The 18,985-nt window shown below is 36.9% G+C and overlaps 1 long non-coding RNA gene across 2 annotated transcripts in view; it reads left to right on the top strand.

Moving 5' to 3' along the window:
- The window catches only part of LOC103471467 (uncharacterized), a 31,009-nt gene extending 12,263 nt beyond the window's left edge, over positions 1–18,746 (top strand). The window contains exons 2-4 of one of the 2 annotated variants that reach the window (XR_534643.3): positions 5,730–5,759; positions 17,711–17,821; positions 17,896–18,746. This is a non-coding gene — a long non-coding RNA (uncharacterized LOC103471467). The remainder of the gene's footprint in view (positions 1–5,729; positions 5,760–17,710; positions 17,822–17,895) is intronic. The other variant, XR_534644.3, reaches the window with a different exon arrangement.
- The last annotated feature ends 239 nt before the right edge of the window (positions 18,747–18,985 follow it).

The raw sequence follows: 18,985 nt of genomic DNA, 5'->3' as shown, positions 1-18,985 counted from the left end.
AAAATTAAAGCATGGAAGTGAAATCACAATGTAATATTCTTGATAACATGCAATGGGACAGAAACAGTTTGACCTTGTGAGATTGGTGTCCAAGTGGTCCAAGAAAGATATAGCAGTGAAAGAGGAACAAGATCATGAGTCTACAATACTTGTGGTGGAAGAAAAAAAAAGTAACTTTTTGAAACAAAAAGAGAAAAGCGGGGAAAAAAAGGACAATACCGGCTAATCATGGGAAAACAGGAGCCGGGAAAGAAAAAAAAGACGCAGGGAAAATAGGAAACATGCAAAAGAGCAAGCGGGTCCTCAGAGGTTAATCCGTCCTTTCATGTTCAACATGAACTAAACTCTAAAATCTATTAAGCTACAGTTTAAAGCCCTAGTCAGAAACATTTTCGGGGGAATTTTGGGACTAAACTATGTGACAAGACATGTAATTAACTGCAGCTACCGCATGTACAAACACATTTAATTTTTTTCTAATCTCATTAGGAGATTAGGAAGCCTTAGGAAAGCATGGCAGTGTGCTAGCAGTGCAATAAAAATAATAATTTCCCTTTTAATGGATTTCATTTTCATTGTCTCTTTTTAAAATATTTGGAGACGTCCTGGAGCAACCCGTTTTGCTGGAAAATGTGCTGACACACATATTAGCTGCAAAAAAAAAAAGCAAGTATATATATATATATATATATATATATATATATATATATATATATATATATATATATATATATATATACACACATAGATTTGTTGGCAAAAGTGAGTTTGTTGTTGCCTGGACCAATCTGAATGACAATCCAATCACACGGCGAGGAAAGAAGTTGAAAGGAATTGTTAAAAATAATCCCATTAAAACAGCAATTTGTTCCGCTTCCAACAGCATGTCTGTCATTGTGCTACTATAATGTAGAGAGCAAACAGCAGGGAAATAGCATGAAAACACACAATGGTTAGTTTTTAGGGTAAAATCAGCAAAGTAAAAACAGAAACAAATATAGTTGTAGCCATAATTTCATACCAGATGTACTCATGTTAGCTGGAGCCTTTCTGAGAAGTTTACATGTGCAAAGAACCAATTACAATTTTTATATGTAAGCCAGGTAATAAGAAAGTAACATTACAACCATAGCAGTGACTGGCAAAGCGCTATTAACTGAAAACTGGGCACATCTTGGCAAGATGTGCTATGTCCTTAATAAATGAAAATCAGGACAAATGGAGGACAAGCTGGCCATATCCAGGAGATGAACAGCATCTAAAAGTCATGTCTTTGAGAAAGAAAAAAAAATCAATCAAACACCTGACAGAACCTAAGAGATGCATCATCCTTCATTTGATCGTCCACTATATGCCAAGTTTTTTAGCTAATAGCTCTGCAGGAATCACCTTGTAAGTGAAAAAAGTATTAAAAAATGTGTCATAGTTGGCATGTTTTGTAAATGCATTTAAAGCTAATTGTGTCTTTGTGACAGACTGCTGGTGACAAAGAGCCTAAAGATCCAATTTAAAGCTGGCCCTTTTCTAAGTTGGCTGTTCTGTGTTGGCACAATGCTTCATTCACTGAGTTTAGGGGCCTTTTTAATGCCTGGATGATGCACAAGTCAGAGTTGAGTAGCTTAACAAGCTAAAACCACTCTGGAAACTTCGCAAGCCCTTAACTGGAATGTAGATGAGCAAAAAAAGATGGACTCCAAAAGAAGTACTCATATTTAGTTGATATTATTATTGTGCTGTGTCACTTCAAATTAAACACATTTTTGTTGCTAGAATTTATGCAACTTCATTTTGTAGTTCATGATGGTTGACTATAGCTCAAGATTGTCAAGAGTTGCAAATGGTACAACGGTTTACATTAACCATCCTGTCTCAGAAGCTGGCATTGTCCTCATACACAGACACTGTACTAGCAGAGACTGCACTCGTTTCTGCTACTTTCTGCAGCAATTCAAGAAGTACAACTTGACTTGATGAGCTGCTGGTGCAATAAGTCTGTCTGGTGTCCGTCCATCAAAGTGTGGTTTGGCTTGTCCAATAGGACAGGATCAGACTAGAATGAACAAGAAGGTCTGTAAAGAGGATCAGGGCTGACCTTTCCTCCATCCAGAGTTGGTACGGGTCTAGTATAAAGAAAAGGAAAGTTAAAATCTCTACTGAGTCCACACATCCTGAGTTTTACCTAACATCAGTAGAGTAGTTTATTTTGTTTGCTTTTTTGTGTTTAAGAAGTTCAAGTGACATAGTAGAATGTTTCAAGGTATTTAAGTATACAGCAAGTGCCAGGTCCATCTTGCCACCAGTGTGGCCAGTGTACAGTTTTGCCAAGATGTGCAACAGGTGGGTGTCTGCACACAGAGTGGGGTAAAGAGTTTTGGTGCAACAGAGAAGCCAGTTTTGCCCCAAAAAAACAAAGAGGGAAGGGTAGACTGGACTTCTGAAGGAAGTACAAGTAAGACTGTTGGAGATATTTTCTCCTCTTGTTGATAGCTTTGAACAGCTCAGAAGGAAAAGCTTACAGCTATCACAAGTCTTATGTCACCCTAATGGTGACACATTGTGTTACATTCATTGATTTGGGTTGCTTCTTGTCCAAGGGACTGGGCTTCCCAGTGTTTTATTTTTATTTTTCCTTTCAAGCTGAAGTTCTGCACAAGAGTTGTAGCAATGGTGTGCATAAAAAGCTGAGAAATGTCTAAACTTAAGTTACAGATTAAAATTAGAATGAATGTTTAATCATTTTCTTAATATTTTCTGAAGGTAAAAGAGCTACCAGGCTTGTCACTAGTTGAACCATCTGTCTGTGTTCCATCTACCATGAACTCTTCAGTCTTTGCTTTTGTTTCGGTGAATTTGAGTGTTAGCTATGGCTAAAGAAAATCCAAACCAGGTTTTCAGTTCCTTTGCTATAAACTCATGTAGATCAGAAACAAAACAGTGATAAACAGTCAACCTGACTGGTTGATACCCCAAACATTGTAATTTGTGATGTGACACCTCTGTGTATAAGTTGTCCCTTACTGTCTCTTTCTGAAACTGTTAACAAATGTACAATACTCCTCTAAAACTTTAGGAGTCAATCAAAACCATGCATTCGCTATAGGAATCCGTTAGATATTTTCAAAATAGTTACATTTTTACACTTAATTATTTATAAAAGTGCATCTATTTCTGATGTTATCATGTTAATCTGTGGACTAGGGTGTTAATTGGTGTTGTATGGAGAAAACAGCATGTTTTGGTGGGGGGGGGAGGGGAATGATGTCAATAAGGTCCTTTATTTTCTGTACTACTTGCTGTTGAGACACTGAACAGATGGTCTAGTCTATTTTTGTTGAAGCTTTTGTAACCTTTACTCAACAAATAAAAACTGACGTTGCCATCTGTTAGAAGCTTCAACATTACAAAGTATGCCACCAAAAACTCCCCACAGCCAGAGTCTCGAGGCCAACCGACTTGGCTTCAAGACACAGAAGAAGCAAAACAGAAATGAGCAAAGCAGATTTTGTTAAATTGTTAATTTTAGTCAGAAGTGCACTTCAGGCATCTAAAAATTTGTGCCTATCCTCATGAGTAAAAACTATGATTAATGAAGTTTTGTCTTGGTTTTGTCTTAGCTGCATAAACAACCAGTTTAATAGTCTTTATTAAAATATAACTTTTATTTTGATAATGTTGGATACTACACACCAAACAATATCTGCAGTGTTCTGGTGACATATATTGTCCTTTAAAGTGGTTTTCAACTTTGGCAGTAAAAAAAACTAAAACAAAGTGTGGAATTATCCTCAAGTGTTTCTTAGTTTCCAGACGTTTTCAAAAAATATGTCGGAAGAACATTTGCAATTCTTAGTATTACTATTTCTAAGAGAAATAAGTAATATTTCTGACATTTTTATCTGATTAAAATTTATTGAATATGAACATAAGTCAGTATATAAATACAATCAAATGTTGGTTCTCTGCACTGACCTACTTTGCCCATGTTTAGATATTGTATACTCATGTGATGAAAGAAAGCATGCATTATAACACAAATAGTCCTAGAAACATATTCCAAGATTTCATCAGAGAATACTTGTATGTAAGAAACTGAGGTAATACAGATTTTTTTTTTATCAATGCAGAAAAGTAATAATTTTTCTTGATGTGTTTGCTTCAATGGGAATATCTGTGAGTGGTTTCTGGAAGGCCCTCAAGCCAACTCCCTCCCTCCACCCCTTCTTTGCTGATTATCAGCCCTACTTCACATCAGCTGAGAGTAATTTGATTATTGCTGAGTCTTCAGGGGTTTTGCAGTGATCACTGATTTACTTAAAGGAAAGAAAAAAAATTCAATTTATTTTCCCCTGAAGGAGGCCTTCAGTCTAATTTGATAACGAGCAGGACGAGTCGCCGCCTGACAATCATAGGAGTTGCTATAATAAATTCTGAGATGAGACTAGCTGTTGTGGCAGAGTGACACAACTTACACATTTCATCTAAAGTCAAATTAAAAGCTAAACCTCATTTAAAAGGACTGTGATTTTAGTGTTTATTCTTTGAGGCACTGATATACCACTTTTATGAATGTCATTGTATCTGAACAGCTTAGGATTGATTTCTGTCTTTTCAAGAAGGGAGAAAAAAATCTCAGTGCAGACTTGGAACTTGCTTTATATCAGTAATGAATGGAATGCAGCCTTAAAAAAATATATATATAACAAAATTACTGGATAAATGAAGGACAAAATGCAAAACAAAATCAGGTTCTTCTATACTGTAGTGTAATACATGATGATCCTTCCTAAACAGTTCAAATATCTGCAATAGGTGAACAGAGACATCTATGTAAATAAGATCTACTTTGTCAACGTAAGATAAAAGGTGACTGCAACAAGCTGTGCCTTAACATTAGAGACAAAGCAAGATTTATTGCCATCAAAAATAGACTCAAAGAAAATATTTTAGCAAGGGAACCTTGTCTACATTCAATAGCAGGAATAAGCTCAGTTATTACTTTTTATTTATTTATTTTTTATTTTTTTATTTTTTACCTTTGGAAACAATTTAGACTTGGATTTGCCTGCAGTTTGCTCCAGTTTGAGGTAAAGCAAATATGTTGGTTACACCAGACCAAATACCAGGACATCTGTTCTATCGGCATCCAAAGACAGAAAATACAATATAACATCATTAGCATTCAGCCTCTATTATTAATGCAAATTGTAAGGAAAGTAGGTCCAATGACAGGGCCTTGTGGGACATCTTGAGATGTGTGAAAGATTGGTACAAACTGTTAAAACGGAGAAAGACAGTCGCTTTGTCTTCTGTCAGGATAGGAACAATCTTCCAAATTCAACCAGGTTATTTGTGTTTGGGTTAATTTAGATGGTAAGATCTGCAGAAACTGTGTTTAAGTTGCAAAAGGAGGAGAAATACTTCATTGTCACCACAGAGCTGACAGCTGTAACAAAAAAAAGGGCAAACGGTAGCAGCTCTATAAACCGGGAAGACTGTGTTTGAGTGTCCTCTAAAGGCCCTTTCACAGCAGACCTTTAACAAAAAATATACAGGTTGTAAAAGAAGAAGAAAAAACAAATGTAGCCAGCTTTATTTCATTGTCAAGAGGATTTTGGGGTCAATCTTAAGTGGGATTAAGTAGTATTCAATCAGATGTCAAAAAGCCTGGTCTAAATAAAGTCCATCAGGCCTGGCAGCTAACCCAGTGTGTGTTGTTTGTGTGTTTGCAGGGTTGGCAAGCTGATATCTCTGCGTCTATGGTGCGTATTATACTTTGATCGGGCTCCAGATTTCAGTAGCTTTGACAGTAAACTTTGTCCTTCTGCTTTTGGCTGTAACTGTTACGAAGCAAAGCAGGGCTAGGGGAATTGTTGGGGCTCCTCCAAGACCCTGCAGGCACAGAAATGGAGCGCACCCTTGGACGAGCACTGATTAGTATTTGATGATGGCTATCCTCCCAGGCGAGGTTTGGACGGCTGACCTACTTTGGCCTCTGGTCAGAGAGGGAGACATTCCGTCCTCTGGCCTTAAAGCAGGCGATGACTCTATGGGCTGACTCTCCAAAAACACCCCACAGCAGCTCCGACTCATGAGCTGTGGTTTTGGGAGTGTGAGGTCAGTGCTGACGGGGATTCTGCTGTTCTTCAGCAGCTCTCTTTGTTCATGCATTTAGAAATGATGATGTACTTTCAGCCTTGATTTTCTACTCGAATTGCTTTTAGTAATTTGGGACCAGTAACTCATTTTTTTTGGTTTGTATTTATGGATGGAGATCTTCTCTCTGAGCAAAAAGGATTTTCTGAGGATGAGTGTCTGGTTTTACAACGGTGAAAAATGTAAATGAAAAAGAAGGCAAAGAATAACACAAGTGATGAGTAGATCAACATTGACTCAGTGGAACAGAAGAAGAAAATACGCCCTGCATTATTTCTTCCAAGTGGTTTTGAATTATTTAAACCTTTTCCAAAAACTCATTCATCTCAGTGAGGCTGAGTGAATTTTAATTTCTCTAAAAATACAGATCATGCAATGTATCATCATGTTTAACAATTGATAACCTTTAAAACAATATATGCTACAAAAAAATTCAGACCTACATGTAAGTCAGTGCAATATAAAGTTACAATTACATTTGTTTCATTTCTGTGTGGTATAGAAACCAGGAAATTAGGGATGTTCTCATCAGCTTTTCAAGAAAAAAACAATCCTAGTGATTAGCCAATATGAGTCCCAGTCTAATTCTGAATTAAAACTAATTAAATCAATGTAATTTTTTTCATAGTGGAGTAAAATTGCCACACTGTAGCACTTTACTTACCCACTAATGATGTCCCAGATGCTGCTGTGTCTACTATTCTTCCATTTCTAACCTGCAACTAGTATTTTGTTCAAACTGGAGTTTCTGCAGGTCACTGTCAATGGACTGCTGACTGACTGGGCAAGCAGGTCACATGACACAAACAGACAAGAACCCTAGTAAATTTTGGCTCCAAACTGTTTTTTCAGAAATGGGACCACTATATCCCAGTTTAAATGATTAAAAAAAGTAGAACCCTCAAAACAAAACATTTCACATTATTTCCTGTTTCTATCTTTATATAAATCAAATTTTTTGTCACATCCATAGTGTTGACAAAGTAGGACAACAAAGCTTCGAATTAGTTTTTCCAAATACTGCTTTAAATATTGCTTGATAGAAACATATCTCTCCTTGTCAGGTTATCTGAGCTTTTGGATGCAGTACATATTGCAGATCTGTTTTTTTATGTTAAGGGACTGTTTTTTTCAGACCATCTTAATTAAAATTAACAACTGCTACAGCCTATAGGTGCTGTGCAGCTATAAGTGTAGTGAATGCATGTTTATTTTATAAATCCCTAATCTCAGCTAGACAATTTGTTGTGCATGACTGCAACTGATGTTCTGCAATAGAGAAATCACATCCACATCTTTCCTGGAAATATAAAATTCATAATGTTCACATGTTTGTATTTATACTGTGCCAAAAAATAGATAAACTTCAAAATTCTCTAAACCCCAGAAAACAATGTGAACTGTACCATCCAAATGCACTCAGATTGTTTTTAAATACAGTTTTGCCATATGAAACCAAAAGGCTATGTTTTGGGCAAATCCAAAAATGTAAAAAAAATAAATAAATAAATAAAAATACTTGGACAATGACGGGAGATTGCAAGTGACAATATTTCAACAGTTAGTTGCTCTGTACAAAAGCAATTAAGCTTTAAACAATTTGCTGACCAGACCCTTTGGCTTATGTGTTAAAAAAGAACAACTTCATAAACTTCTTACATATGAATTAGAAGAGCTATTTATTTAAAAAATCTCATCAAGGAAACACATGACTACTTAACATTGCAAGCACAAAGCCAAAACCTCATTTTTTTTCTCTTATTTATTTTTGTTTAAGTTGTATCAATATTTTTGGATTAATTGAGAGCAATGTATTTGGTGTTGAACAAAAACAACCTGTAAAAATGGGACTTAAATAATACTTGTGCACACAGTATGAACACAATATGTTAAAAATTAATGACGTTAATAAAACTACCAACTTTAAATATTTGCATAATGTTGTGACACCATCTTGGCGATGTTTTATGCAAACAAGTGTTAGAAAATAAAAGGCTTGTTGTGGTAGGTGCTTTCTGTGGAGCAGAGCTGCTTCCTTATGCTCTGTATTACCGTGAATTCAAAATGAACATGCATGAATGGCTCATGAGCTCTAATGCGATTGCCTCTTTAGGCATTGTTTTCCCATTGTGGGTTTCTCTGCTCGTGCTGTCGACACGACAAATGGAGAGTTTCCTCGCCCATTGGGTTCAGAGTTGCTACAATTTGGGTGGAAAGAATTTCATTGGCTGTGTGCATCACAGTCTGGGAGAACGCAGAGTACGTAACCATGTTTCATGTAAATAAGTCACTTAGGATTTCACTGCTGTCATGTTGTATTTTTTCCTAAATTTACAATAATGGATTATCCCTTTCAGGCCCCTAGGATGCCCACAGGCCCATGTTCAGATCTGCTGTTGGAAATGGAAATGATGTTGGGAAACTTGTGGGGCAAACAGGATAAAGCTTTCAGAAATTCTTTCATTCTGGAATGAAATGCTTAAATACAGAATGCATATTTGTTCATTCAGAAAGTAAAGTAATACAGTCAAAAAAAATTATGCTTCACTGGATTGTGGGTTTGTTTACAAATTATACTTAGTGTGTTAACTTTTTATTATTATTATTATTATTATTATTATTATTATTATTATTATTATTATATAGAGTATATGGAATAAATGCATGTTTTTATATGCTGTTTTGCAGTTAAGTAAATACTAAAGTGTCGTTTCATCAAGGTAAGTGGCAGGCGGAACCAACCCTCTATCAAGAGCTGTGTTAATACAGTATATAGCACAATTATGGAGCAACAGAAACACCTTTTATTATACTGAATTGAAACAGATTGATGGGATGTAATTGCAGAAAACCCACTCATATTTGAAAAATGCATTAACTCGTCACCTTACCTGAAATTAAGATGCAGAATATGTCTCCTATATAATCATCTCAATCATGCCAATAGTTTTAGTTTTTGGGTTTTTTTTTTTCAAAGAGATGGATAAAGTTGATGTAGTTCCTAAGTTCCTTAGCAGAACTATGTGGTGGGATTTGACTAGTCCAGAAATTTTAATAAAAATGAAAAAGATAAAAATTCATTACCTCAAATTTCTCTACCATGGCTTCTGATGTCTGCTCAAAAGGTTTCTAAATAATACTGGTGCCACAATAAATACCATCCATCCATTCATCCATTTTCTTAAACCTTTGCCCCTTGTGGGGAGACATTTTGGACAAGAGACGGGGTACGAGGAGAGGAGAAATGCAATATTTTCCCTTTAGGAAAATTTATCAGGAACCAAAACATAATAAACTATATCAATTGCTGGAAAAAAAATAGCTTCTTTCCTTTTTTTTCTTAGTTATTTAGGTGGAACCAAACTCCAGTGAGTTCCAAACATACTCAAGCAATCACTTTAAAGAGTGACATGGATTATACTGGACCCACAACCCTGCAAGTACAAATGGGTACAGACAGTAGATGGATGGATAACCTGAGAAACCTTAAATCAACACTGTCCCAAGAGACAAAAAGCTTATTTAATCAGTGCCCAGCATTTGTTCTATAAAGGCATATTTAAACAAGGTTTGAATAGCTCATGGTTGTTGTGAGTGTGTTTTTAACCATGGGGATATCCAGTCATTGGACAACAATAATGTTTATTCACCGTTGTCCAAAACCTGCAGAGTGGTAAATTCATGTGGGGACCTAGTCTCCTCCTGTTTACCCAGCCTGTGTTTGCTAACAGTGCTAAGCTAACCACACATGATAAGATACTACACACAAACAGTCAGTCGAGCGAAACAGACACCACAGCAGCAAAATGCAGCAAGACAGAAGCAAACATTCAGAGCATTTTTAAGACAGCTCTTTGGTTTTACTGAAATACATTTCACTCAGAAGCTTTAAGTGTTTGTATAAACTACTGGACTTAAGCACTCAGCTATTCATGCATCACGACATCCTGTTCAGGGTCAGCATCACTCATTCTTCATCTCTATCCAGACAGAAAAGCATTAAAGTGAGGTATTTCTGTAGCTCGCAACAGTACTAAATTGTGGAACTTTATTTGGCATGCCACATTTGACAGTCATCCTAGCCTAAACTTGGAAAACATGTCCTGCAGTGGATATGTTACAAATGTCTAAGTCCAATTTCCCTATTTTCGACACACAGACTATAAAACTATATAAAACATGTTTCACAAAGACCCAAAATACACTAACTTCCTTCAATGATCTAAAGTCATGACTAAAAAGTTAGTTTGTAGTTCATAATTTCACCATTAGCAGCTATTTCCTTGCTATTTGTTGATGGCAAGAAAATATCTTCTCATTTAACTTAGTGCAGTCATTATAATTGTTTCATGTGTTGTAAAAGTAGATCTGCATTCAAATTATATGTTCCAAGCATCCATCACCAGTAGTGCTGCAGTAATTAAAAAAATGTTAGGCAGATGAACAAAAACGTATGTGCTATAGAAACATAGTTGTCATAATTATACTGTCACAGCACGATCACATAAATGCTCAGCAGTCTGCTGCCAGGTCATCTTCCAACATGGAGATTTTTCCTTTATCACAATTATTCATTGGCTTTAGCTTTTAAATGCAAGTACTTCAGCATTTACTGTGAACAGCATCTTAAATCATAAATGCCTTTCTGTTTACTTAGGACAAGAAATCAACATTTTTAGACACCATTTTACCTAGTGGCCATAGTTTCTTACTGTGTAAAACTGTCTTTAAGATCATGCTTTTGTTATCATGACAACTGAAACTGAATTTTAAAAGCAAAGCATTTAAGCAGTGTTGCCTTATTCATGTCAAAACTAAAGACTTTTACAATGGGGGGTATTTTATTAGACTGTTTAAATAGGAGATACACATCAGGGTGTATAAAACGGGCAAGGAGACTGAACAAGGAGATTCCAGTTTTTGAGCATCAATGGAAAACTGGAAGCCAAGGTCTAAACAAACTGGGTGGAATGTCTCTTTTGTTTGGAGATGTGGTTTCTTCTGGATGCAGAGTCAAAGGGGATGAAAATAATTAAACATAATAATGTGTCTGTGGTGGATTGTTGCATAACTCATCCCTGCCCATCACTGCAGCACAACAATCAATTTAAGACCTCCTTTTAAATTATTCAAACCACCTCCTTGCAACAGGTCACTATTAAACCCCATCATTAACCGCCCCCCATTCCCTCAGTCCCCACTGCCACTCCCCCTCTGCTCCACGGTGCGGTTATTAACACAGCTGGTGAACTGGAAAGGTGATGAAGGGGAGGAGAGACGGGAAAGACCCACCATTGGGAGGTAAAAAAGGGGGGGACCTTAAGGGCCCAAAGGATTCTGCTTCCGGTCTCCTTCCCATCAGCGCTCCCAGGTCACATAAACAGCCCCAATCATGGCCTCGTGAATTATTCAGCACATTCATCAGCTGTAATCTGATTATTCACCAGGTACAGACGTATGAATAATGAAGGAGCAGTGCAGCACCCATTTCCATATTCTGTCTATGTATTTGACAGCATTGAGAGGACAGATGGACAAACAGATACAGTTCCAGGACAGACTGATGGGAAACATTGGACACACAGTGATTTGGTGTACAGGGAACTTTTCTAGTCCTCTTGGCTAAAAGTTTTAACACACTCCTGATTTTCTGCTTTATTGTTGTTCACAAACTGTGCTGCTAAAGTGTTCAAGATGTGTTTATGTGATTGATTAAACCAGCGACGCAAGAAGACATTTAAAACGGATTCCATCAGTCACCAAAATATTTCCACCTAGATGTAATATTACATCTCATACATAATTAAGAGGAAAAATACCACAAAGAATTTCCAGAGTTTAGGCTTAAATATCTGTCAATGAATTATGTTGTGAACTGCAGTAGTAACTGTACTTTTGAACTTTCATTTAAAAATTTTTTGTTATTTTTGTTATTTTTCTGGAAAAGCAAACTAGCAAGCAAACTTATAACCTGCAAACTTGAGGATGGGACATGTACTGATTGTTGGGTGAACATTTCAATAATGTGACATGGCAATATCAGTCAAATACTAAGGATTTCCTGACTTTATCCCAGGTATCAGATCAAGTTCCTATCTTTGGCATTTGGAGTCCCTGACAGAGCTCATCACTTGATACCTGTTGGTCAACTGTCTGTGAGATTTTCTGTTGCACTCACAGCAATCACAGCCAATTCTCAATTTGTATTCTAGACCTTTGACTTTATTTGGTTAAGCTATTTAATCTGTCTTTGCCTTGCTAACTAGTTGTTTTCAGCCTTCTTCTGTGGCATTTACTGTAGCTCTATACATCTGTCAGGTCCCCTGCTCTACTCACTGTCCTCATAGATTCACAGACAGTTCTCGGTGTCGGAGGGAAATGTTGGAGTGGTTTGCTTTCAGGATCTCTGCTAATTTAACCACAATAACTTGACAGGATGTCATCTGTGCAGAAAGTCCATCCATCCATCCATTTTCTTGCATCTTTGTCCCTTAGTGGGGTTGGGAGGGTTGCTGGTGCCCATCTCCAGCTAACGTTCCGGGCGAGAGGCGGGGTACACCCTGGACAGTTCGCCAGTCCGTCGCAGGGCAACACAGAGACACACAGGACAAACAACCACACACACACACACACACACTCACACCTAGGGGCAATTTGGAGAGGCCTATTAACCTGACAGTCATGTTTTTGGACTGTGGGAGGAAACCGGAGTACCCAGAGAAAACCCACGCATGCACAGGGAGAACATGCAAACTCCATGCAGAAAGACCGGGGCCGGGAATCAAACCCAGAACCCAGCTCTACCAACTGCGCCACTGTGCAGCCCCGTGCAGAAAGTCTTTCTTTGCTAATAAATATTCCACAGTATGCATTGTTACAACAAAATGGAAGCAATTTAAAGCGACAGCAACTCATTCATGACGAGGCAGCTCGGTTTCAAACCAGCAACCCACCTGCCTTGGTTCCGCATGGGTAGTATCTGCTACATGGCCACAGATCGTCAGAATCACTTTGTATCTTTGAGAATCTCTCTGCATTGGAAAACGGTTGCTTTAAAAAGACAGAAATGTTTCATCTCAAAATTTTTATTGCAAGTTTTCAGTTTCTTTTGTGTAAACTGCAATACAACCATGATACTATACAACTGAGCTTTATCACTGAGTTTCTACAAATAATGTCCATGTTTTCCACAGCTCTACTTGGCATCCTTGATTTTTTATTTCACTTTCTTTAGCTTTATATGCATGCTGTGCAGGTATCCTACTTCTTTATTCCTCTTTAACATTCAAAGCCGCATCTGAATAATTCCTATTTAAATAATTGATTCTCTTTTACTTCTTTGGTCTGCTAGACTGCTGCAGTAAATAATAGATGGGTCCATCATCAGGGACTCTCCAACCCTGGAGACTGAGTGATGGCTGCTGATAATACCAAAAATAATTGCACGAACATCTCAGAAGCTTGAGTTTGGATTTGTTGAGAGAATGGAGTTGTGTATTTTTGGGAGACAAAAATGACACAATGAGACGACGTGTGTTTAATTTGGGTGGGGGAAACTAAAGTCGAAACCCCCACAAACCTTGAATCAAGTGCTTCCATCTTGCTCTATGTACATCGTGTTAATCAAATCTATTATTTTAAGCTGCTTCTTTTAATCTAGCGGTTCTCAACGTGGGCGGTACCGCCCTCCAGGGGGCGTTCAGAGGACGGCAGGGGGCGCTGGCGGACATTTTTATTAAAGGGGGGCGCTGGGATGCCTTTGGGGGGCGTTTAGTCTAAACTTTACACCTTAAATGCACAATACCAGTTTAGACTTTGAGCAACTTGGTAAAACTGTATTGTGTAACATTAAATCATGCTTGGCTGCAACTGTATCAATGGCAGCTCTTCTTCTATTCAGTGTTTGTTAGCTTCTGTTAGCTTCTTGGCGCAGCTCCGTTCTCCTGCTACTGGTAGCTAAAATCACGATACCCTCACTGTGTATCCCTCTGAAAAATGAACCCATTTAAATAAAGAAATAAAGAAATCCCTCCATGGGTGATACCTCGATAGAGAGCGTTCATTTTATAGCGTTAACACCGGTGCTGTAAGTGGTCCGGTATGAAACGGGGGTGATAGAACAACACAGCACTTTTAAATTTCAATAATCAGAATGCAGTAATTGTTTCCGTTGTTTTAAAAGGTTTATGTCAGTCTGCCTTTTCCCCATCGATACGCTTCACCACCGCCCTGCACCTTAGGGGCTTAAAAAAAACGACGCGGACATTGCGCAAAACAGGAGAAGCGGGACATAAAACGGAGCGACGAACTAGATGTGAATTACGGCATAAAAACAGAGAATCCGACGATGAACAGTGAAAAAATCAACACATGAAACACATGACGATTAGGCGACGCAGCAGGTGATGAGTGAAAATTACTGATGGTCAATAAACAATCAAATAAATCTAGCAACAGGAAAGAAACTAAAGTGGACATAGCAATAAACCAAGAGAGGATAATATTAATCAAATGAAACTAAATGGAAATGAATGAAGAACAAAATGCAAGAATAAACTAGGAAACTAAAGTAAACACAGAGGAATAAACTGGTATGGCAAGACCTTTCGGGCAATAATTAATACAGAGGACTGTATGGCAAGAATAAACAGACACTATTTCGAGATAAAAGGTAAAATAATATTGTTGAAATGTCATGTGTTTGTTGAGACCACATCTAATACTGAGAATAAATATATCTTACAGACCATAACAGTAAAGAACTTGTCACTTATTTATGTTTTTAATTAGATTTTATATATTTATTTCTTCAATATTATTTTTCATGTCAGTGTTAATGTCATGAGGCTGATGACTCCATGATACTTTCAATTTGACTCATTAGGATTTGATTAAGAACCAGATTTGTTTTTGTAATTTTTGTCCAGTGAAACTAATAATCTATAAATCAACAGACAGGTCTATATAAAGATACAATCCATGTTTCTGTCTCATATTTGTATGGCATTAAAAGAACTTGGAACTTTTGTTTTTCCACTGAAAGCTCTGGTTTGCACAATAAATGCCAAGTGGGTGAAATTTTATGGTTGATGCTCTGATGTCCCATTCTCATGAAGGCAGCACAGAGCTGCACCACCAGAAACCGACAAACACTGAAGAGAAAAAGAGCTATGATTAATGTAGTTACAGTTCTATCCATGTTTTAATGTTTCAGAGCTCATTCGTTTTGCAAATAGTTCAAAGTTTAAACTGGCATGTTGTTCATCTTTTATCTGGTCATTTTGTGGAATATTTTTACAACTAGAAAATGGTACAAAGAATATTGTTTCCACTCTGATTGGCTGCTGTTAGGCCCACCAATTTTAACTTGAATGTTCATTGCATTTTTTGTAGACACCTGTCTAAATAATTTCTATTCCCATGACTTTTTTGTTCTCTGGGAAATTATTTTTGATGATACAGAAACAAGCATAAAAATCAAAACATCTACAATAGTGATAGTAATATTGATAAAATAATGGTCAGTGCATCGTAGCCTGCAAATTCTTTGGTGGGGGGCGGATAAAGGCTGGGGGGGGCGCTGGGCCAAAAAAGGTTGAGAAACACTGTTTTAATCTTTATTGATATGCATGTTTAACCTCCATCACTATTAGATTAAGCTGTTTTTGTGTTATCAGTTAAGCTTCAAACTAAATGGCAGAAAAGCTGAAAACCACTTGTGATGTGTAAAACATTGTGTATAAAAGCAAAAAATGTGCTGCTCACTGACAAAGGTTGTTGTTTGTAAATAAACAGAAAGTTTGTGTCCCTAACCTATTGAATTTTTTAATTGAACTCAGAACAAATCAAATCAAAGACCCATCTTTTTCAGTGGGTCTAGGGACTTTAATTTTTATTAATTTATGAACGGGAAGAACATGCTTTTTATAGCGTTTTCAGAGTTTGCCTGCTAATTATTGGAAAACTAACTGGCTGGCTGATTGGTGCAACACTAGTTATGTGTAAATACAACACTACATATTTGCTTTTTTAAATGGATTATTTGCATATTAGTTTGAATGTTCCAATTATAGACTGTGTCCCTTGTCAATCTTTGCCTTTCTTAAAATTTGGTTCCAAACTGAAGGAGTATTCAGTGGTTCTAAAGACACCTTGGTGTTTAATGAGAACCATGACATTAACAATAAAACCTACAGTCAGGATTTCACTTCACCTCGGTTCATAATTTTCTCAGTCTGTACCAGGATGCCTTGTATCCTTTTAACTCCAAAGCAGAGTTAATACATTTTGTCAAGTGAAGTTGAAGCTATATCTTTAAAAACAAAAAAGAAGAAAAAACAGGCATATGTAGTCATGTAAAAAGATCAGACTGAATAAAATAGTGAAAATCCAAAGAGAAAATCTTGAAAGATGTTCTTGTATGTTATGTTTTGATATGAATTTTGTCCTCTTAAGAGTTTACTTCTTTAGCGGTTTTGACACCCTTTTAAATACATTTACAAGTTTTCTCTAAATCATATTTTTCATAATTGCTGTGTACATCCCAGTTTCTTTGTTGATTCTATTTGAGTCATGGAATTCTTTTTAAAATTGAATTTAAATGTTACTCACAGAGTTGTAGAAACACCTAATTGGATTCATTCTAGACCTTATTCTGCTTATATAACCAGCATCCTCACTCTTGATAGCAGGGATTAAAAGCTATAAAAAGGGGAAAAGCCAGCATGGCGCCAACTGTAACCTCTCACTTGGATTATGGGGAACACAGGGTTTAGAGAATGGTCATGTTAAGTAATGATGAGTGACCTTTAGATCAACTTTACAAAGGCTGTTTCCTTTTGTGCAAATCATGAACTTTTGCTTTAATTAACTCAGTAACTCGCGTCTGCCCGGCTGTGGTAGGGCAGCACTGCCTCAGATCACTATCACTGCTCTTTTGGATTTTTCTCTTGTTAAAACAGATTGTCAGAAAGCCTGTGGATGGATTCATTTGAAAATCAAAACATGTCACCACAGTTGCACAGCTCCCCAGACAATTCCTTAGTCCTTAAAAAGTTGCTTGTGTGCTGTATTAACAAAGTAATAGCTGCTTGTTCTCAACTTCTGGGGATTAAAGGAACAGAGAGAAATCTTGGGAAATCACATTGTTTCCAGCGCCAGTGGACAGTGAGATTAAAAGTGAGGGAAGTCATGCAATAACACTATGAGCTTGGCAATATGTCTAATATATCCAAAATTAAAAAAAATCTAATATATAATATAATAAAAAGTGATTGAAATGCTCACTTTTCGGTCAATTCTCAATCCCAGCTCTTCACCTTTGGTCTAGTTTTGTGGAATTATATTGTCCACTCATGTTTTTCCAACTAATAGTCATCCCATCTGTTTTATTCCCAATTAATTTTATTCCCAATTTAATATATCATGCAAAACGGAGAGAAAAAAGGTCAAGATAGCATCAAGTCAGTTGATCTCACTAGTTTGAGGTCTGGATTTTTTTTTTTTGTATTATGTTTGCCTTTTTGTTGTAGACTTGTTGCTGTGTTATGTGTTGCAGGGAAGTCGGAAGCATTTGTAATATGGAGAGGGACACATTAGCTGATGCCGATCGCGAGCCACATTCTGCTTTTCTCCCTCCTGTGCAGTTCGACTTGATTTGTCTAACAAGGTTAGAATTTTAATTGCAGTTTGTGGAATGTTATTTTTGAAAAATATCAATTTTTGCCTCTGATTTCTTTCCAGCAAAGGTGCAGGTCAATCATCTCTATTGATTCAACTGAACCACCAGCACTAGCACAATTAAAAAAGAAAGTTAGTTCACCTCATGACATAAGCTAAACATTATGAGATGCCAATGGAACTAATCACAGTATTCATTTATTGTGATATCCCTTGTCCAGTTTTCAGCAGCCTGCACTTGTGATCCACTTTGTTGTTGATGTGTGGATCTTTGCTTAGGAGTTCCTGGCCATGTCACTGAGTACAAGTTTACCGGGTTGGTTTGCTCTAAATATGTTCCATTTATTATGGCCACACACCTCTTCCTTCTTTCTCCAAAGGACAGTGTTAACTTTTATTCTGACAGATATTAGGTAATATTATAATAAAAAAAATCACTATGCATACTTATTATTATGACACAAAACCATTGCCTGTCAAAAAACTATTCTGCACTGTGATGACATGTGGCACCAACGACTCCTGACTAATTGTCAGTTTGTGACTAATTCCCAGTGAGAACGTGAAGATCTTGACACATTCTCAGTGCTGATATTTAACATTGAGTTGTTGTTTTTTTCTCTGTATCATCACACCAATGAATGGATTCATCATGCTATTAGATCAAAAACTTAATTAGTTTCCCTACAATAATCATGTCTGTGTTGTCATTTACTTGATATGATGCTGTGCTGCTAAGATCCAAACACCCTCCGTTTCCTTTTGTCTCGTCATTGAACAGAAAACTATTGTCATGCAGATACCATTTTATGTTCTTTTGTGTGTAATGACAAAGGGAGGAACTCTGCCTGAAAAGAATGTGTCTTTGCTTGATGGGTTTTATTGAAAAGAAAACAATAAAATCCTCCACTTGAGATTCCAATGTACTTTTTTAAGATCCTGAATATTATGTACACCGAGTAAAGGGATTTTATGGGCTAGACCAACAGAAACAACGCATAATTTAATTGTGAAATGAAAGCAGTTTATTATCTTTTTTGACGGATAAAATCTGAAATGTGTCATGTGCATTTGTATTCTTAATTTACTGTGGTATCCTTAAAAAATAGACCGATTGCAGCACACAATGCCTTCAAAAGTCAGTGCTTTAGTA

This window comes from Poecilia reticulata, chromosome 10 (genome assembly GCF_904066995.2).
Source record: "Poecilia reticulata chromosome 10, P_reticulata-male-v2, whole genome shotgun sequence".
NCBI lineage: Eukaryota > Metazoa > Chordata > Actinopteri > Cyprinodontiformes > Poeciliidae > Poecilia > Poecilia reticulata.
The sequence above is the reverse complement of the archived record's forward strand: the minus strand, read 5'-3'. Positions and strand labels throughout refer to the sequence as shown.